The sequence below is a fragment of the Phacochoerus africanus genome, chromosome 6, assembly GCF_016906955.1.
Source record: "Phacochoerus africanus isolate WHEZ1 chromosome 6, ROS_Pafr_v1, whole genome shotgun sequence".
In the NCBI taxonomy this organism is placed as follows: Eukaryota; Metazoa; Chordata; class Mammalia; order Artiodactyla; family Suidae; genus Phacochoerus; species Phacochoerus africanus.
The window spans coordinates 121,994,673-122,017,406 of NC_062549.1; the positions used below are offsets into that span (position 1 = coordinate 121,994,673).

At 39.7% G+C, this 22,734-nt stretch overlaps 1 long non-coding RNA gene across 1 annotated transcript in view; it reads right to left on the reverse strand.

The window, feature by feature from the left end:
• Window positions 1-1,954: 1,954 nt before the first annotated feature.
• The window catches only part of LOC125130064 (uncharacterized), a 45,638-nt gene continuing 24,858 nt past the window's right edge, over window positions 1,955-22,734 (reverse strand). Inside the window, exon 2 of the long non-coding RNA XR_007135635.1 lies at window positions 1,955-3,763. This is a non-coding gene — a long non-coding RNA (uncharacterized LOC125130064). The remainder of the gene's footprint in view (window positions 3,764-22,734) is intronic.

Below are 22,734 nucleotides of genomic sequence, written 5' to 3' on the forward strand. Positions count from 1 at the left end.
CTAGCAAGAGGGGTCTGGACTCTGAGCCCCACCTTTAGTGGGCCCTGCATTTCTCTACCCAAAATTAAATTTCTTAGGGAATATCCCAATTTATACCTCTGGAAAAATGCAAGAAATTAGCAGGCTATTCACAACTGTTGCATACGGTGGCTCAGAATACTTTTTGATATAAATAATTCAATAGAAATCTTCTCTTTTCTCATTTGGAAAGTATTTTTGTCAAATTAGAGGGGCATAATTTATTTAAAATGCGAACTGATTTGAACTTTTAGATATTTGGACATGTATGAGCTTCCATGTGTAGGCTTGCCCTGGAATCTATAAATGCTAGAGTTGGGTTTGCTCTTATATACAATGTAAATCTGATCATGCTTCCAGTTTTCCAGCAACCCAAATCTAATTTTGTGATGTCCAACCTTAATCAGAATAAAGGCTATCAACCTACCTTTCTGAACACTGACTTTCTTATCTTGCCTAACTATCCTAACTTGATTTTTCTATTCCCCCCTTAGAAAACTTCTGCACTGATTTATCTATCTATTGATATATTGACATAGTGAGTTATAATCTTATTGAATTCTACGTATTTTTGTGAGCAACTATAAAAATTTTTAGAAATGAAATTGGTTAAAAAGAAAAGGAGGGGAAGCAGAAAGGATAGGAAAAAAAGGAGAAAGGAAGATTTATCTAAGGTCCGTTCTCCATAAAGTAAGAGAGGACAAATGTGAATGCAGTTCTATCTTCAATTTCAATTCCAACATATCATATTGTCAGTGAGTTTTTATAAGCAAACATAATTATCAAAGGATATACTGCAGTATGATATGAAGTTATTTTTCCAGATAAAGTGAAATGCTAATTCTTAAAACAGACATTCTGGGAGTTCCTGTGTAGCTCAGCAGTAATGAACCTGACTAGTATCCATGAGGATGCAGGTTTAAACTCTGGCCTCCGTCAGTGGGTTAAGGATCTGGCATTGCCATGAGCTGTGGTGTAGGTCGCAAACTCAGCTCAGATCCCACATTGCTATGGCTGTAACAGGCCAGCAACTGCAGCTCTGACTTGACACCTAGCCTGCGAACTTCCATATGCCACAGGTATGACCCTAAAAAGGAAAAAAAAAAAAAAGTGAGACATTTTATGAAAAAATAATTTCCAAAACCTGTAAGCACTCATATGCTTTAGGATCATCATTATAAACATCAATTATTGTTTATAATTATATGCAGGTGATTTTAGCCTTTCAAACATTCGATTTTTCATAGAACTATCAAATTCACAACTTCATTCATGGATTAATTCAACAAAATACTTATTGAGCACTTAATGGTACTTAGAATGCAGCAATGAACAGTAAAAGGCAACAATTCTTGTTCTCATTTGGCTGATTTCCTGTTTCCCTAAGGGGAATACAGACATTAAGAAAAGAACATTTGGAAAATAAGTACATGTAGTAGGCTACATGGCAGTTAGTATATAAAAAAGAAAAAGCGGAGAGAGGTAGGAAAGACCAAGAGTCCTGCGGTAGCCAAACAGGAATTCGCATTTTAAGTAGAGTGGTTGGGTAGGTCTCACTGAGAAGGTAAGAGCTGAACAAAGCCTTGAGAAGGTGATGTAATTATCCAAGTGGATCTCTGGGAAAAGAACATTCTAGACAAAAGTAACAGATGACAGAAAAGGCAGGAACAGAAGGGAGCCATGGAATAAGCATCAAATGGGCTCTTTTATTCACCAGCTGATCAGGGATGATATTTATCCTCAGCAAGGTGTTGCTTTCTGGCTTACACGTGCGGTAACACAGGCGAGAGTGGTCTGCAGTGTGACCACTCACATACCGTGGCCGTGCCATGCGTGCCACTCTTCCAGAAGCCAGCGGATGACGGGGCTCCGTGAGCTTGCCTACCCAGCCCAGTCTCAGTCCCGGTGAATTCTTCTTTTTTTTTTTTTTTTTTTCGTCGTTTTGCCTTTTCTTGGGCCACTCCCGCAGCATATGGAGGTTCCCAGGCTAGGGGTCCAATCGGAGCTGTAGCCGCCAGCCTATGCCAGAGCCACAGCAACGCGGGATCCGATCCGCATCTGGAATCGACACCACAGCTGATGGCAACGCCAGATCCTAAACCCACTGAGCAAGGCCAGGGATCAAACCCGCAACCTCATGGTTCCTAGTCGGATTCGTTAACCACTGCGCCACGATGGGAACTCCAGTCCCAGTGAATTCTGCTCTGCAGCCCCAACCTCCCTGAAGTCTTCATCGCCCAGCTTCTCTGTAAGCAGCTGGGGGCGGGGGCCCGCAGAGCCAGCAACAGAGTTGCATACAGATGAGGAGGCTTATACATACACTCTGAAAGGATTTTCTTTTTTTCTTTTTTGGCCTCACCTTGGGCATATGGAAGTTCCTGGGCTAGGGACTGAATCCGAGCTGGAGCTGTAACCTACACCATAGCTGCAGAAACACCAGATCCACTGCACTGGGCTGGAGATGGAACCCGAACTCCACAGAAACAAGCGGGATCGTTAACTCCCTGTGCCACAGCGGGAACTCCCGAATGATTTTCAAGGTCTTCTCACTCATGTTTTCCAGGTAAGTAGGCTCTTGAGGAAGAGGTTTAAATGTGATGGCTGTCCTCCAGTTTTTCTGACACATCTCTGTATTTTTCATGTCCAACGAGAGAAGTACTGGAACACCATGACCATCATTTCAGAATCCCTTGAACGTTTGTAACCTCTCTCTCTGGTTGCTTGGAACAGAAGGAGGCACTTCATAATTGCAACTTTGTACATTATGCTATGGCTCTCTGGGAACAGAACTCTACCTTGCACCCTGAAGGTCTGTTTCGCAACACTGAGTCATCAAGAGTGGACAAAATTTTCCGAAATACATTCATGAACTGGGAGACTGTCTATAATTTTTATTTCTCATGAGAATGTTTTATTGTTTGTTCCTATGCTAGCAAAACTGCTGCCACCTACAGCCTTCTCTCTTCTCTTTCCTTCTTTGTTACTTGCTGTTTATAACATGGGGAGAGTTTTAGACAGGAAGGCAGGAGACCTGCTTGTGGTTTATTTTTGTTTTTAATTCATTTTTTAATCTCAGACAAACCGCTTAACTTCTGAAAGACATCAGACTCTGCCACCATCAAATATGCAACTTGGGCATATTAACTTTGGTATCTTAGATTAGTTTAAGCAGAGGACATTTGAAATTGGAAGAAACCAAAAGAAGGGGGAGGAGGTGGGAAGAGAGTGAGAGGAGAAGAAGAAGAAAAGAAAGAGAGAGAGAGAAAGGGGGGGGGAGGGAGGAGGGAGGAAGGGAAAGAAAGAAATCCTCTTAGACTTCTAGAATTTCCCTTATCTGACTAGGAACATCAGCTTCTGCAAAATAAGAGGCTGCCATAAATTCCTCTTCAGGACAGATCTACCCTCAAAGGGAGAACATGAAGAAATCCGACCCGAATCCTTTCTCCAGGGGAATTTTATGGCTGTGAAGGAGATGGAAAGGCCGCTTGTATTTGTGTGGGCAAACAGTATCACCAACTCTTATCTCCTGTTTGTCCTCCGTTTTTCTTAACAACAACCCAAATATTTTGGTTTGCCTTTCTGCTTGCTCTTCTTCACCTTTTAAGACGGTGTGTAAGCCCGAAATTTTAACCACCCCTCTGACTTACTCATCAGTGGGTTCCCTCCTGTGTGAGTTGCTTGTAGCAAGTGCTTTTCTTCGATTAATCTGTCTTGTCAGTTTAATTTGCAGCATCCTAAAATGAACCTAGGACAGGAAGGACAAGTTTTTTCTCCTCCAACCGTTCTTTAAATCTTAGTTCCTGTAAACCTATAATGGGATAATAACTAACTCGCTAAATTATTTTGAGTACTACAGAGATTTACAGGAAATGATTGAGAATGATTCAGTCTATACCGAACAGGTAGCTAGTTTATTAAAGACACGAGTTTTAGAAAAATGAAATGTGATGCTGGAGTTTTTATGGTCCTTGGAAAAAGATCTAATTTGATCATAAAATAGCATTATTAATTGCCATTAGATTAGTATTCTTGCTCCTAGAAAATGCCTGGTTTCAGGCACTGTTCTAAAGACCAAACGCATAGTGATAATATGTAGTCCAAACTGGGCATCCCTGAGTAAGTATTATTAGTAAAACAAAAATACAGGAGAAATTTAGTGCCTCCAAGTTTGTTCTCACCACAGCGGGACTACTGTGGGAAGTCTTCTAGCCGCTCTCCCTAAGATGCAAAAACCTTGGTGATTGCAAAGGGAATAGCTGAACTCCACAAAACTGTTGTGTGTTTACCCTGTAATAAAACATTCTGGTTGTTAAGGAATTGTCTTTCTCTCCCATCCTTTCTCAGCTTGTCGCTACCTCTGGAATAGAAATCATAGAGCAGCACAGTCTCCTGGTAGAATCTTTGAATTTTCACATCAGTGTTGAAAATTATATATGACGTCATCAGTTAATAGGCGTATCCCCCCCACCCCAATTTTGCATTCCTCTTTGATTTATTTTAAAATAATTCTTTGGTTTGCCCCTGGGAAGAAGGCTTTTTCGGGGGGTGGGAATTTGTTTCATCTGTCTAGGAAGGCCTGCAAGAGCTCACTGGTGTTTCACATGTCAAGGCGAGGCATTTGCAAACCTCTCCTCAGGATGAAAAGAGGGAACTATCCACAAAGGTACTGGGCTCCATCTGGTGTAAACTACTGACCGTGAGAAAGATAAGACATCTATTGTTGAAACTAGAGACTTTTTTTTTTACCTTTCTTTGGGTATTTCCTGCAAACACAGCAGTATGGAGGATGCTGGAAAAAAGAAAAGGATGATCAGAGAAGGGAGGAAGGCAAGGGGGATAAGAGTGAGGGGACCTATCAACGCTGGAAAGATAATCTCAGGACACATCTTAGGGGAAATCCTCCTTTTGAGTCCAAGTAAGCTGATACAACGCCAAGCTTTCTGGGCTGAGGGAGGGGGGAGAGGCGGAAGCGCTGCTCTTTTGCCTTGGGAATGATGGAACCTGAGGCTCTCAGGTGAAAAACTAATGAGTGAATCAAGTGAAATGCATGATTACATCCTCCACCACTTTGATTTGAGGGCAGTTTTTATTAAATCACAACCGCGATTATTGCTCATCCCCAAGCAAAGAGTAGGAAAGTGGAGAGCTTGTCCCCCAAGGAAAGCAAAACAGCAGAACCAATACAGCGTCTTTTTTTCGGTGGGCACTGACTACTGCTGTCTACTTTCCAAAAACAGCATCAGTAGTTTAATATATATATAACTCTATGTACATATCTATATGTATGTATAACAGTTTAGACTTAGATATAGCTTTATGCCGATTTACATAAAGGTAATTCATTTCTTTGGTTCCAGAGCCCTCTCATACCTCTATCATATAGAGAAACACTTATATTTGTTTTATACACATATGTGCATAGACATTCAAATACAAATATGAAAAACCCATTTGAAAGGATACAGAAACAAATGATTTGTAGCATCTGAGCACAAAAGCAGCATTTCATAGAGTACTATCCAGGGACAAGCTACAGTAGAATTATCTGGAGATGCCTATTAAAATGCAAATTTTAGGTGGCTGCAGAACCAGTGAATCAGAATTTCTGCCCTGGGTCCTAGTTTGTGCCAAGGTAGGGCCTGAGGGACATTTTTAGCAAACAAACCAGATTATTCCTGTGTGCTTTCAAGTTTGTGAACCACTATCCCACATGTATCTTGTATCCTGGGATCTAAGTGTAGTGGTTAGTTGCTGTGTACAAATCAGCACACATTGATTAAGCACCGCATTAACTCTTACAAGTGACAAATGACAAATTCAGGCAGCCACAGGGAAAGAAGAATGCATACGTCTCAGAAGAGAATTCCTATCCTTGGTGTAGATGTTGCTGGTATTGAGTTGTAGTCTGTGTTCCGTTATCACTGCACAGAGGAGATGAAGCAAGCTAGTATGAATTCAGCTACAATGTACTGGTCTGAAATACCTAGGTTGGAGTTCCCGTCGTGGCTCAGTGGTTAACGAACCCGACTAAGAACCACAAGGTTGCGGGTTCGGTCCCTGGCCTTGCTCAGTAGGTTGAGGATCCAGCGTTGCCATGAGCTGTGGTGTAGATCGCAGATGCGGCTCGGATCCTGCGTTGCTGTGGCTCTGGCGTAGGCCGGCGGCTACAGCTCCCATTAGACCCCTGGCCTGGGAACCTCCATATGCCGCGGGATGGGCCCTAGAAAAGGCAAAAAGACAAAAAAAATTATAATAATGAAATACCTAGGTCGAGAAATCGCACAAAATTGTCCCCCAGAATCAAAGCATCTGAGCTCTACTGCTGAATGCATTGCTACCTCTTGCATTTATGAAGTACCTCTTGCATATGAGGCTTGTTTCGGAAGATTTTGTGTCTTCTATCCCCATAGGCATAAATCATAGTATTTTCTTTTGGTAAATTCGTCCCCAATCTGATTCTGGCACTAGGAGTACAGGAGAAGTAACAGAAAAACTCTGACCTTGACTTGTCAGAAAAGGAAGCTGCATGAAATATAATCAGGGATTATCTACAGGTTTTCTAAACTTTTCATTTTATGGGTGATGATAAATAATGAGATATATATTTATTAGCCCAGCTGTAGATTCATGAGTATGTCCATTCCTTCCAAATCTTTTAAACAATGTGAGTTAGACATATTTAAAATAGGCATGTCTGAAAAATACCCCTCCAGCATAAAAGAAATTGCATGGTGATTATCTGGCAGTATGTTACACATACACACAGAATACATGTACAATATTATTGAAAGTCCAGGGCAAAAGGTCTAATTATATGCCATTATTAGATCAATAACTTCACACAGTTTGACTTTAGGCACAAAGAGAATAGGCAAACACCTGAAGTTCTGTGAGTTTTAAAGGAGAAAACTGATCATTCTGGAGGTTGAAAATGGTAAATGACGGCAGTGAGTAAAAATGGGAAATGCGAGACCGTAAAAGAATGAGGCATGGCCAGCTGAAGAGTGTTGAATGATTACATTACGCATATTTGAATTTACGCTCTCTCCCTCAGTTATTCCTGCCACCCCATCCATTGTTCTCCTACCTTCCAGGAAAACAGAAATGAATAGCCAGACTCCTTAAAGAAGTGGCTTCTGTCCCCTTGTTCCTCAGTGCCATCTGCCTCATCAGGAAAGCAGATGTCTGATAAGGCAGCTATTCTGAGCACGTGGCAAGAGCAGGAAGACGCCTCTCCCCACCGGAGGATTTTTCCAGAAAGCTCTCGAAACCACTCTCCTTTGCCCTTCCACCTGCCACAGTTGCATGAGTTCAGGTTTCTGCACTAAAGCCAACTCAGAGCATCCAATGAGCAAGTAGAATCACTAGGTTTAAATTCATCACTGGGGCTGGACCCAGAATGGAAAGGAAATTTCCATTTTGTTTGGCATCCATTCAGGACTGCAGAGAAAGAGGGATGTGAAAGCTTTTCTGCAGGTCAGCCTATCTCTAAGAATATCTAGAGATAAGGCTATGTTTAAATTACACAGAACTCAGTTTCCTTTTAACCAATGCCTGCTGAACACAGACACCAGCCCGTGAGAGAGAAATGATATGATCGCATGAATATTCTGAAGGGAGATGCCATATTTCAGCTTTCTCTGCAATACTTTCAAATGCATCACACCGGTGGGGGGGAGGGAGGCTAACAGAGATGTATGTTCGAGTACATCCTATTGATATCAGATCTGAATAGAATCCTCAAGAGAAATGTTTTTCTTTAAGAGGAGGCTAATAAAAAAAGTGAGACAATTGGATGCCATCTTATGGAAAAATCTAGTAGGTGCCTGTCTTGTTCCCAGGGCACCCATTCATTTCAAAGAAGACCTAAAAGGAAGAGACTCAAAAGTCTGCATATACATGAAAAGAATTTGTGTGACCAGTCAGAGAACATTGTATTTCACTCAAACCTGTGTTCATTACAAATGTTATTTTTTATTCCTTCCGGAATCTGAAGTTCAAGAGCGCTGAGTTAAGAACTAGCAGTTCTGCTATGTAGCTTTGGTGAAACTATGCACACATGCACACATACACACACACATGCACACACACTCAAATGTACTAGATGCTAAGGGTTATGGTTAATGGGATCCTTGGTTTATTTCTATTTGACGCATCAGTTTTTTCTACATCAACAGTTCTATTCTTATTTATTACTATTGTTTGTATCTCTTCAAAACTGATTGCTCTTTCTTCCCAAGAAATTGTTTCCAAATGAACATTGGCCTTGCTTTAGCTTCCGCGACATGTTCTTCCAGTGGCTTGGATGGATTAGCCATAAGGATGCCTCTGACCTAGGAACATTTTAGAACATTTGAGTACAGGGCAAAATGTCCACAGGTGCAGTTAGTTATAACTTGTTGGCTAAGATTATAGCCATAGAATTCACACCCAGGTTCCAGTAGCTTTTCATTTCTAAACTTCTGGCATTGGTGAATGAGAACCTCTAGACAGATATGGAGTCCTAACAGCCTCATCAAAGTTTCTAGCTAAAGCAGTTTCCAGATACAGAACTGATTTTGACACCTTTTTGTTCCAGCAGTTGAAAAGTATCAGGCTAACTAGATAGGAGGTTGAAATAAGGTCCACAATTCTTTGTCTGCAATTCCTGAATCCCCCACAGCTCTACAAACTAAATAAGCTGGGCTCAAATTTTGGCATTAAAGCTCAAATTTTGGCATTAAGCCTAACTGAGAAGAGACTATTCATAGATTTTGTTTATACTACTTAATGTGAGTATTCATATGTTTCTCCACAGAGATATTTATGCAATTGGTAATAGATGTTACCTCAGAACCTGGTAAGGCTATCATACAACATAGCATGTGATAGGATAGGATAGGATATAATATAACATTGCATAACATAATTATTACCATAAATAAATTAATTCCTAGACCCTTCTGGTCCTACACGTTTCAGATAAGGAGTTGGGAACTTGTACCTACTTTAAACACATTTTCCACATAAAGAAATTAGACAACTTCCTGTAAGGTTCAATACTTCCCCCAGGGAAATGAATAACACAGAGTTAAAGACAAAACAATCATAAAAGAGTCACTGATTCATCCATGTCTCATAGCCCATCTCTCTCATGGGGTGTAAAGCAAATTTCTCCCGATTTTAAGCTGAGATGTTGGCCACGATGTGGTGGGGGATGGAGACGAGTTTCGCTCTCTTTGAACAGTATGGACTCCTGGATCACCATGCCTGACAGAGATGCTACAGAGGGTTCCAGCAAGAGGGGTAGTATAGGATACTATCAAGACAAACAAATTCTAAATGTACACCCCCAACTAGACTGGACAGGAGCAGTCAGAGGCATGTCCATGAAGGGTTTTGTAAAAAAAATTATTATTGGGATATAGTTGATTTGCAATATTGTATTAGCTTCAGGAGTCCAGCAAAGTGAGTCGGTTATACATATGTATGTATCCATTCTATTTTCCCATATAGTTTATTCCAGAACATTGAGCAGACCTCCCTGTGATAGACAGCAGGGCCTTCTTAGTTATCTATTTTATATAGTAATGTGTATGCTAATCTTACATTCACAATTTATTCCTCCCCATCCTTCCCCTTTCATAACCCTAAGTTTGATTTTGGTGTTTGTGCACTTGTTTCTGTTTTGATACAATAAGTACTTTTGTATCATTTTCAGTAGATTCCACATATAGGTTATATCATATGATATTTGTCTTTGACTAATTTCACTTCACATGATAATCTCTAGGTCCATCCATGTTGCTGCAAATGGCACTATATTGTTCTTTGTTATGGCTGAGTAATATTCCATTGTCTATAGGTACCACATCTTCTTTATCCAGTCCTCTATTGAGACATTTAGGTTGCTTCCACGACTTGACTTTCATAAATAGTGCTACAATTAACAATGTGGTGCATGTATCTTTTCAAATTACGGTTTTCTCTAGATGCCCAGGAGTGGGGTTGCTGGTTCATGTGGTAGTTCTATATTTAGTTTTTTGAGGAACCTCCATAATGTTTTCCAAGGGGGTTTCGCCAATTTACCTTCCCACCCACAAGTGTAGGAGAGTCCCCTTCTCTCCACACCCTCTCCAGCATTTATTGTTTGTAGATGCTTTGATAATGGCCATTCTGATTCTAAGGTGATACCTCAATGTACTTTTGATTTGCATTTCTCTAATAATTAGCAATATGGAGCACGTTTTCATGTGCTTTTTGGCCATCTGTCTGTCTTCTTTGGAGAAATGTCTATTTAGATCTTCTCACCATTTTTGACTGGGCTATTTTTTATTTTTGGCATAAAGGTGTATGCATATTTTGGAGTTGTTTCATTTGCAACAATTTTCTCCCATTCTGTGGGTTGTCCTTTCATTATTATTATTTTTTAATGGTTTCCTTTGCTGTGCAGAAGATTTGAAGTTTAACTAGGTCCTATTTGTTTATTTTTGTTTCTATTTTCTTTACTCTAGGAGATGGATCAAAAAAGACACTCTTTTAAGTAGAGACCCGCATGTTCATTGCAGCACTATTCACAATAGCCAAGACATGGAAACAACCCAAATGTCCATCGAAAGATGATTGGATTCGGAAGATGTGGTATATATACACAATGGAATACTACTCAGCCATAAAAAAGAATGACATAATGCCATTTGCAGCAACATGGATGGAGCTAGAGAATCTCATCCTGAGTGAAATGAGCCAGAAAGACAAAGACAAATACCATATGATATCACTCATAACTGGAATCTAATATCCAGCACAAATGAACATCTCCTTAGAAAAGAAAATCATGGACTTGGAAAAGAGACTTGTGGCTGCCTGATGGGAGGGGGAGGGAGTGGGAGGGATCGGGAGCTTGGGCTTATCAGACACAACTTGGAATAGATTTACAAGGAGATCCTGCTGAATAGTATTGAGAACTTTGTCTAGATACTCATGTTGCAACAGAAGAAAGGCTGGGGGGAAAATGTAATTGTAATGTATACATGTAAGGATAACCTGACCCCCGTGCTGTACAGTGGGGAAAAAAAAAAAAAAAAGACACTCTTGCGATTTATGTCAAAGAGTGTTCCACCTGTTTTTTTTTTTTTATAGTATCCAGTCTTGTTTATGTTTTTAATCCATTTGGAGTTTATTTTTGTGTATGTTGTTAGAGAATGTTCTAATTTTATTCTTTTACAGCTAGCTATCCAGTTTTTCCTGCACCACTTATTGAAGAGGCTCTCTTTTCTCCCTTGTATATTCTTGCCTCCTTTGTCATAGATAGTTGACCATTTATGCATCAGTTTACCTCTGGCCTTTCTATCCTGTTTCCTTGATCTATATTTCTGGTTTTGTGCTAGTACCATAGTATTTTAATGGCTGTAGCTTTGTAGTATAGTCTGGAGTCTGGGAGCCTGATTCTTCCAGCTTTGTTTTTCTAAGATTTGGCTATTTGAGGTCTTTTGTGTTTTCATACAAATTTTAACATAGGCACATAAGAACATAGGTAACATGGGCACATAGACATGGGTGAGGGGTTCTAACACAGTTCTTTTCTGAGCTACCTTTTGTTTTTCCATCCAATATTATCATGTTGAGAATTACCACCCTCAACTGAACCACACTTTTCAAATAGAAACTCACAGAAAATTTTACCAAAAAAAAAAAATCTATAGGAACCCGTGATTCATCCCATCTTCCTTCCTCCTCTGTACCATATTTAGCTAATCTTTTTCTTTTTAAAATTTTCTTAAATTATAGTTGATTTGAAATGTTGTACCAATTTCTGCTGTACAGCAAAGTGACCCAGTCATACATATGTATACTTTCCCTTTCTTATATTACCTTCCATCATGGTCTATCCCAAGAGACTGGATAGTTTCCTGTGCTATACCGTAGGGCCTCATTGCTTATCCATTCCAAGTGTAATAGTTTGCATCTCTAGTTAATCTTTTTCAATACATCCCCTCCTCTGCCCTGCTCTGCTCGCACCATTTATTCTTTAGCTATCCTCTGCACTGCTGACAAGTTTATTTTCATAAAACAAAAACAGGATCATTTGCCCAGAACCCCTCACCCATGTCTATGTGCCTATGTTACCAACTGACACCTCAGCTGACACACAAGTCCCTCAGCCCACAAACTCCATGTGCTTCTTTAGCCTCTTGCTTTTGCCTTGCTCCTGAAAGCAGTCCTGCAGGCATCCTCAACTCCAGGTCCTCTGGACCACTTGCTCATCCAGGTGGACCCCATGCTCTCTCACATGGAGTGTCCAGTGCTTTCTTCTGTTTGCAATGTCCTGTCCCTACTTCTCCACTTGGTAAACCTCTACTCACCCTTCAAGACTCAGACCCCAGAACTTACTTGCAGGCCTTTGTAGAAGACCCTGGCATAGTGAACAAGCCATTCTATTGTGGTCCTACATCATCTTCTACATAAGATCACTTATTCCGTAATATTGTACTTGCATGTCAGTCTCCCATAAGCTCTGAACTCCTTGAGAATAAGAAAGTTTCTTCATCTTTATAGTCTCAGTGTCTACTGATAGAGTTCTTAGTTCACGATGTGAGAACACTAAATACCTCTTGAAAAAAAATCATTCATGAATATCACACTCAAAACAAAAATGAAAACAAAAACAGAACAAATTCTTCCACCAAGAAACTTGTAAGAACTGATAACTATACCTCTGTAAGGCACAGATTTACCTAGCAGGCTGATAACTAGCCTTCCATGTTTCAATTTTAAATATTATTTTACCAATCTATAATTGCTAAATGCAAAATGTGCCAATGGCACAGTTTAACAAGATATTTTGCATGGAGCATGATTGATAAGTGAACTAAGGAAATTGCACATTACACAACTCTCTCCTTCCTACACCCCACCATCCACTTCTAAATCCTAGCAAGGTAAGTGGGTTCTTATAAAGGCCAGTCCCTTTGAGACTAACCTGAAGAGAGTCTCATTTTAGAACACGCATCGCCAGAAGTTGAAAGAATCTTAATAATGCTTCATCATTCCCGATCCACCTTCTGTGCTTTCATTGCCCTAAAAAAATTTCATTGCATTTTATTTTAACTTGAAATACTCATATCTATGCATGTATATTGTGTACATTATACTAGAATGGCTGGAACTGCCTATGTAATTGGGCTAAGGCTTTTCCTCGGGGAAATCCAGTAAAATTATCTTCCATTACATTTCTAAAACACTACTCATTAAAAGCAGAAATAAACTTTTACACTCATGGCTAACAATGCAGAAAAGAGTCTCCACCCTGCAGCTTATCTCAATTTCAGAAAGGAGGAGGTATTTTCCAGATGGGTTGCTCTTTGATTTGATTTTCACTCACAATTACCATGAAGATCTTTTCCCCCCCAGCTTGTTTTGTGGTAGTTTTATGCTTTTTCTTGTACCCCATTTTCTGAATCAATGTTTTCTAAAAACACTACCCAATTTACTGCTCATTTGCAGTTCAGAAGCATTTGCCATTTTTCTCCCTCTGATAAACTTTCACTATTGCTAGTCATGGATGCCAAAAGAGAGAAAGAAAGGAGGAAAGAAAGAAATTGCCCTTCTTCACAGCCCTCTGCGTCCTTCTTTCCCGCTGCTGAATTCACTGTTTTGATTCCTTCAAGCGCTGGCGAACCTTCCAGCATGACATATGAGAATTTTAAAAACGAAGCTCTCAATTAGGAGGCACATAGTGGTGATATACATACAGAGCTTCAATTTAAACCATTACTGCATACCATCTTTTTCCTTTTATAATAATCCATTAAATGCTTTCAAGTATGGAGAAGGAATAGCAACCTGTAGATCCAAATGGAACCCCGATGACCTATAAAATACATCCTGCCTCCCTGCCTGAGTTGTTGGAGCTCCCTTCTCTAATGGATGGCGTTGTTATTTTACCATCCTGACAACCACACACATCAATTATACATTCTCCAGTGTTTATGAATCACTTTTTGAAGGCAACCTGTCTTTCGGTTGTTATATACGTCATTTTTTCTTAACCTCTGAACAAAACCTTGTGTGTGTGTGTGTGTGCATGCGCGTGTGTGTGAAGATGATGCTCCTGTTTTAAATATATTGACTGAGAATTGGCAAATACCATGGGGGACATTTAACGTTTACCCTTCAAGCTTAAACTGCACTAATATTTGTTCAGTAATTTTCTATGACAACAATAGCAATACACGCGAGTATAATGTGTACTACGATATTTTCTTCCTGAAAAAGTGCCATTTGCATTGCTTTGTATGTGTGAGTTAAGGCTTAATTTCCCATTTATACATACATACACATATATGCTTACCTGTCTACTTTTTAAAATTCATTTAAACTAATATTGCTAGTCAAGACATGCAGTCTTATAAGTAGTACACAAAGACAAAACAATTATGAGAGAGTCAATCTTTAGTTTTAAAACTATTTCTCCAAATGATTTATATCTCCAAATGGATGAAATATTGTATCAAAACTTTTAACCAGCAGTTCCCTTCATGGCTCAGTGGTTAATGAACCCAACTAGGATCCATGAGGATGCAGGTTTGATCCCTGGCTTTGCTCAGTGGGTTAAGGATCTGATGTTGCCATGAGCTGTGGTGTAGTTCTCATACATGGTTCGAATCCCATGTTGCTGTGGCTGTGGCATAGGCTGGCAGCTGTAGCTCTGATTGGACCCCTAGCCTGGGAACTTCCATATGCTACATGTGTGGCCCTAAAAAGCAAAACAAAAAAACGAACAAGCAAAAAGAAAACAAACAAACAAAATTTTAGCCTGCATTTGCAACATAATCACCCAAAGTTTCCAAATCATCTTCTTACTCTAAATCAACATGTTATTACAATACCCACCAAAAAAATGAAACTTATAGAAAGCCTGGGGCTATGTGAAACCCTCAGGAAGACGAACACATAACAAGAGCAGCTGGTTATCAATGCCATTCCTGAAAAATATTTGAGACAGAAATTGTTCTTTATCTTCTTTTTTTTTTTGGATTTTTAGGGCTGCACCCACGACTTATGGAGGTTCCCAGGCGAGGGGTCGAATCGAAGCTACAGCTGCTGGCCTATGCCACAGCCACAGCAGTGCCAGATGCAAGCTGTATCTGTGACCTACACCACAGCTCACAGCAATGCTGTGAGCAAGCATTGAGCAAGGCCAGGGATCGAACCCTCAACCTCATAGTTCTTTGTCGATTCTTAGTCGGTTTCTGCTGTGCCATAACGAGAACTCCGTTCTTTCTCTTTTTTTAATGGCTCATACTACTTTAAACTAAGATTTCTTGTTGGTTAGATGTTGCCTGTGTTGTTTTGTGTTGTTTGGATTGTTTTTTCATTTTTGCCTTAAGAGGATCTTAGTAAGTTTAAAATATTCTCTTAATTGTCCAATCTCAAAGAGAATCAAGGATATGTGTTTGCCATCTTACAATGCATACCACCACTACTAATAATACTATAATATCAAACTCTTACTACGATACAAGAAATGTAATAAGTTCTTTACAATCATTATCTCATTTAACCATCCTAAAAATCCCAGGTTTTAGCATTCCATTTCACAGATGACAGTTCCTTTATAACTATAAAGACTAAACCCCAAACCTTTTTAACTTTTCTCCCTAGGTTATATTAAATAACAGTCGTTTTATGTAGAACAGCTAACAATCAGTAAAAGTGACAAAGTTTATTGCTAAGAAACATTATAAACTCTATATTACAGGAAGCTTTGAAATTGGGGGAAATTCTAGAACATTAGGCATTGTCTTGCTGTCTTGTTATCAAGTGCTTTTCAGACCTTTTCTCCTCTTTCAATTCTTGCCTCTGGGAACATCATAAATTTTCTTCATAAGGCCCAGTGTTTCTCCAAAGTTCCAGCTGCACGTTTCCAACCACTTGTTATACCTCTCCACGAGAATATCCTACCAATTCTTTATGCCCCAAACATCCAGTTTCTCTAGACTTCCCTGCTTCCATAAGTGGCATTCATTCAGTACACCTGTATCACAGCTCTGCTCGTCCCTTCCTTCTCCTTAGGCATTACAATCTGTAATCATTCATTTAGTTGTCAATCATCCATGTGGTTGTCAAGCCCACCTTGGAAATGCTTTTCATAGGTAGCCTGGCCCTCCTTCTCATTTCTGCAACCACCACCCCATACAACATCTCCTTTATTTTTCATGTAGGACTCTGTATAAACCCCTATTTGGTCTCCCAGCTCCCACCATATTCTAAATATCTCTCCCAATCGCGATGTATCATATATCTGATAGGGATAGAGTAGGATAGTTACACAGGCAGTTGTAGAAGTCCCAGTAGGGGACCACAGACAGAGCTATAGCTGCCACCCAACACCGCAGCTACAGCAATGCCAGATCTGAGCCATGTCTGTGACCTGCACCACAGCTCACAGCAATGCAATGCCCCAACCCACTAAGCGAGGCCATGGATCAAACCAGCGTATTCCATGGACACTAGTCAGATTCATTCCTGCTGAGCCACAAAGGGAACTCCCCCTTCACTCTTCTGATAAGGACACTAATTTCATCATGGGCCCCACCCTCATGACCTCATCTAAACCTAATTAACTTCTAAAGACCCCATCTTCAAATATCACTTTGGGGGGTTAGGGCTTCAACACACGAATTTAGTGGGGGACACGCACATTCCATCAATAACATGTATGTTCCACTTATGTGCTTTATCACATTTGGAATGTTCTCTCTCTCTTCTGCTCCCTATCAAGACTGCCCATTCTTCAAACCTCAATAAAGCTTCCTCCTCTGTAAAGCCCTTTAGATCTTTCTGAAGCAGTTTTAATACCTCCACCTTTTCAACTCCCTTTTGAACACTCTGCTTTTCTTAACAGACTTGCTTTTACTTGAGGTATAACCAGTCTTGTACTTGTTTAAGTTGTCCTGCTAGATTATCAGTGCTTTATGGAGAGGAAACTGTATTTTAATCATATTTTTATCCCCTGCAGTACTTAGCAAAATGTTTAGCATCCAAAAAGAACTCAAGAATGTTTATGAAATCAGATTGCAAAAATTGTTAAACCTGGAGAGGGACCTGGGGAAAAAAGCATAACATTATTTCTGGGAAAAAAAGAATTATTAGCAAAGTATAATCTAACATTCCAGTTATTTAAGAATCAAAAATCATGCCAAGTGAATACTATTTTTAAAACAAAGGTAGAGAGGCATAACAAACCACATTTTTATATTGTTAGCTCAATGGTGGGAGTCAAGTGGACCAGAAGAAATTTTTTTTTTTTTGAGGGTCCTTGCCCACAGCATGAGGAAGTTCCCAGGCCAGGGACTGAACCTACACCACAGCAGTGACCCAAGCTGATGCACTGAAAAATGCCAGATTCTTAACCCGCTGCACCACAAAGGAACTCCAAGTCTGGAAGAATTTCTTATTCTCATTGTGTGGCGATCAGGAGAGAAGCAGATTTGAACTTATGTTGGAGAGGGTTAGGGAGGAGCCATGCATGGAACTCCTTTCGCTTGGAATACTTTTTCTCTTTTTTTAAATCCAATTCTCCTCAATCCCCCAAATGATGTAGTTACTGCTTCCTCTTACCCTCGTCCCCAGGTCTGTGTTAAATATCTAAGAATCCATTAGTATCCTTATTGATTTGAATGTTTCTCTGCAAGCTGTGAATTTCTTGAGAGCAGGAATTTTATAAATCATTACATATTCAACTCAACTCAGTGCCTGGCACAGACTGGATGCTTAGTAAGTATCTGTTAACTGAGTTAATTGATCAATTACACTGTTTTCACTATTTGCTGACTTTTGATCCCAGATCTGTCAACGATCTTTGAACCTCGCTCTCCACAACCGGAGGTCAAGACTGAGATGAGGCTAAGGTTGTGATGAGGCTCAGTCAAGATAATGCATGCGTCTAAAATACATGGTACATTATACATTATTAATGTATATATGGTACATATATACATTATTGTCTATAAAGTACGGACTATTATTAACATCTATAAAAAATCAATTTTTAAATGAATTATGACACTTTAATTTCGTTTCTGCCAAGAATGCTTTTGGAACACTTCTCCCTAAAAATTATTCAGCATCCAGAATTATCACTAGGGCATAAATGCAATATTGTTGCATATTTCTTGGTACATACTTATTTCATAAACATAGTATTTTTATTATATAAGTCATTCCTCCACCCCATTATCATAGTTAATTAAAAAATTGACACATGAATTTACACTTCTATCCAGTGCTTAACTGTCAAAAAAATACGCTCTCCCTGCAAACAGCAAGGCATTAGGCAACAGGAAACCCAGGACTGTGATCCTGAGAGAAAGTAAACAAAGTGAGCCCTATAATTGCACCAGTTGGATGCCTAGAGGCAGTTTACAGAGCGCAGCAGAGAGTGAGGGGCCCGCACAGAGCCCAGAAGTCTCAGTGAGCTGAGGATGCAGACAGCCCAGTTCATGAACTGGCAGGTGGGAATGGGAGCCAAGAGGGAGCTACACACAGAGGCCCCTCTGGAGAACTGCTTGGTGATCCCTATACCATTTCACTGAATTTCCATATTAGGTGGAAATAGCCACAGGCTGAGAAGAGAAACTCCAAGAGGCAGCATGCCAAAATACATTGAGAGTTCACACAAATCTGGCAATAGTTTGTAGTCCCATCAACCAGAAGAGAGACTTCATATTACATGAGGTCACTGGGCAGAGTCCTCAGCACCGTATGGGTTTTAAAATATTGTTTAAAAGTATCAAAATGATCCCTTATATTTTAACGACTAGGTGTTTTACTGAAGAGAAATAAAAACACACATCCACACAAAGATGTGTACGTGAATGGTCAGAGCAGCTTTACTCAATTTCGCCAGACAAGCCAATGTCATCAACTGGTGAAGAGATGACATAATTGTGGTATGTCCATACATCGAAATACCCTCCAAAACAAAAAGAAAGAAAGAAAGAACAATGAGAAAAGAACTACGGATACACACACACAAAAAGGAGATGAATCTCAACAGTGCTATGCTAAGGGTAGAAAGCTAGAACCATAGATTACATTCTATATGATTTTATATATACATAAAATTCAAAAAAACAAAGTGCAGTGAAAGAAAGCAGATCAGTGTTTGGAAATGGGTAAGTATAAAGAAAGAAATTTTTCTGCGTAGTTTGAGGGGATGATATAAATACTCTATTTTTTTGTAGGGGTGATCACTTGAGTATGTATATTTTTTATTTTCTTGTCTCTTGTCTTTTTTTAGGGCCACATCCGCGGCATATGGAGACTCCCAGGCTGGGGTCTAATCAGAGCTGTTGCCGCTGGCCTATGCCAGAGCCACAGCAACCCCAGATCCGAGCCACATCTGGGACCTACACCACAGTTCATGGCAACGCCGGATCCTTAACTCACTGAACAAGGCCAGGGATTGAACCTGCAACCTCATGGTTCCTAGTTGGATTCGTTTCTGCTGCACTATGATGGGAACTCCATACATTTTTTAAAATTCATCAAATTGTGCACCAAAACTGATGAAATGTAGTGTATGTTAATCATATTCTAATAGCTTATTTATTAAATCGACCATGTGTCTGAAAAAGCATTATTAGGCTATGATTTATGAATCTTTAGTCCTCCACAGAACCCATTTTCGAGCTTTACAGGTGGGCTTCAGTGCTCGATATGTGCTCTGTAGCCACCTTTAGTTTCAGAAAAGACTAAGAAAGTGAATAGGAAAAGTGCAATCCTTTTCTACTCTCCGTGGTAGAAAGGGCCAAGGCCAAAGAGAACTGGGAAGGCCGTTGAGTGAGCCAATCAACAGGGTCTACACTGCCTCACATTAATTTTAAAATATAAAACAGAATAATTATTAATATACTCGGGATATCAAGTTTTCTCAGACCAACTTGGTTGGAATTGTCAAAGCATGTTGCATCCTAGTTAACTGTATTTCCTAATTAACTAGAAGAGTATTTTGTTTATAGTTTTATCACAAATCTTTTTTAGACAATTTAAGGTCTTTTTTTCCTTATTGAGTACAACATAAGGACGGTATTTAAATTTTGGTTTTATTAATACTGACTCTTCCAGTGCTCAGATTCATCACTGTGAGCATAAGTTTCGTTTGCAGATGCAGGCAGAGATGGATATAGCGCGCTGTTTCTCACTGGGTTCCACAGAAGGCAGGTCCTGCAAAATCTCTCCCCTCTAAGTGTTACCTCGTTAATTATGTTAAGATAATGTTGCCTATTACGGCCACCTCTTACAATGCCATAGAGCATATCATTAACATTTCTGAAGTATCCTACCAAAAACAGAAAACAAAACAACACAAAAAAACCTTGTTAATTCTGTTGTGACTTCTCTGAGTAGAGGAGTTATTGTTCTTCTAACTTGCTTACATCAACCTCCTAAGAACTGGAATCCCAATGGGGGAGGCTGCAGCTTCTGGAGAAAGACCACAGACAATGGAGCTAGACAGACTGGGTTTGAATCCTGACTTGCCTCAAAGATGACCACAAATACGTTTTCATATCTTTGATTCTCAGTATTTCATCTAGAGAGGGTTCTTAGAAGAATTAGAAGTCATGTCTCTAAACCATCTAACAGTGCCTGGTGGAGTGCGGAGCTCCAGAATTCTAATTTATCACCAATTTATCACCGTTACCCTTCTCCTCATCATCCTGTGGCTTTCTTCCCAGAAACGCTAGAATTGAATTGGCTTATTTAATTTCTCCCAAAATTACTGATAAATCCCTTAAAAAAAAATACGCACTGCTTCTGCTATTAACGAGGGTGGGGGAGTCTGACTGAGGTTGCAGCTTTAGTGTTTTCTACTTGGTCAAAGTCTTACTTACTCTACTTCAGACAATAGTATCCCATTGTTTCAGCAGGGTTATTGGACTCTAACCCAGCTCTCCAATGCATCTTAGGCTGAAATCAAATCCATAGTTTTATTTAGCTGTCCTTTATTCCTGTGTAGTTAAGGAGAGTCTTAGGTATCACTCGACACTTATCATAATCACCTACAGAGGTTTCAGGATGGCTGAGTTAATTGGAGGGTTGTAAAAAGGTATTAATGGTTTACCTGGTTATATTTTTGAAGACCCTACCTTGCCCATAACTGTGGGTCTTTTGCATTTTTCCAGTGGTAATAATAGCAGTAATAATTGATGACAGCAAGAGTAATAAAACTAGTCTTAATATTTTATACTGTAAACCACTGGTTGTTTAAGCGTGTCAAGACCTTTTCTAAATAAATGTTTTCAAAAAGCAATAACCAGGATTTCTGAACCATTACGTAATGCCAGGGAGAAGGTCATATAACTTTCCTATAAAACTCCTTACTCCTTTTCTTTCTTTTTTTTTTTTTTTTTGCATCAGGTAAAATGCTCCTCCACAATAATTGTATTGGCTGTCCATCACAGCACTTCAGGGAAGCATGCTGTTAACGGGGTCATTTCTCCTTCACAGTGGAGGATACGGAAGTATAGACACATTAGTGGTAACTTGTCCAAATCAACACCGTGAACTAGTGAACCAAATCACCGTGTGACAACGACACCACTCAGAGGCAGGCGCCACACAGGAAGTGGCATCGTGAAGGTTAATTCCAGATTAAGCTGGGGCGGCATGCACATTGGGTCATTCTGGGAAGATGTGCTAAAAGGCACAGAGACAAGGTTAGTCATGGTTCATAAACCTTACCTGAGAGTGCTCTCCAATGTACGTTTAGGCATTCAACTTTATTGCCACAAAATCGTTGTGGCAGGAAGACTGTCTTTTATTATCAAAGTGGAGAGAGAACTCAATGCTTTTTCTTCTTCCTAATAAGTATCAACAGCTTCATCCACCTTGGGCTGCCGGAGTTAAGTCTATTCTGTTCATAAAAAAATGCTTTTCAAAGAATGTTTTACTAAAATCATACGAAGTAATAAAGTTATGCCTGCTGGTTACACACTCAAGAGCTGTTTCCAGTAGCGGAGGTTCACAGCAGCTGGACTCACTCAGCCAGCGCAGTTAATTGCAGAGATCAAGCCAAGCCTTTCTTCGCAGACCCATCCAGAAAGAAGCAAGCTGCCCCACATAGATTCCCTAGAGTGCCATGAATCCCAGATTAATCTCCATCCCTCTTTCTCTCTTTCTCTCCTCACCTCCTCTCTCTTCCTCTCCCTTCCCCTTTCTTTAACATCTTATCCAGTCTCAAAAAGGAAAGCTCGGGAGCAACAAGGGTAAATTCTTTCATAATTATTCCACATTGAGGAGATGCTTGTCTCTTCATTTTCCATGTCTCCAGACTTGCAAAATCTAAGACATTGAGCACAACAAATATGGAGACAATGATGGGTATTTCTAGGCTCAATATTAATTCCAGAGGCACTTATAGTATCAGCATTCTACGAGGTAATACTCATTTTAGCAAGCTAAAATCAATTCATGATATTTCATTGAGGTAATGGGAATATATACACTGATTTATCAAGGAAGTTAAGGATGAATGCCAATGAAATTCATTTTGTTGTATGATGAATACTAATTTTGTAGGGCATGGCTCTACATTTATACCTTGTAATAATGCTTTGACTCCTACCAGTGCAATGTGAATGTTTGTGCACAGCTTTAAATTTTGAATGCTTTCTGTCTCAAATTGTCTTGACTTTAGGTTAAAATGTATAACTTTAACTAGCAATACTA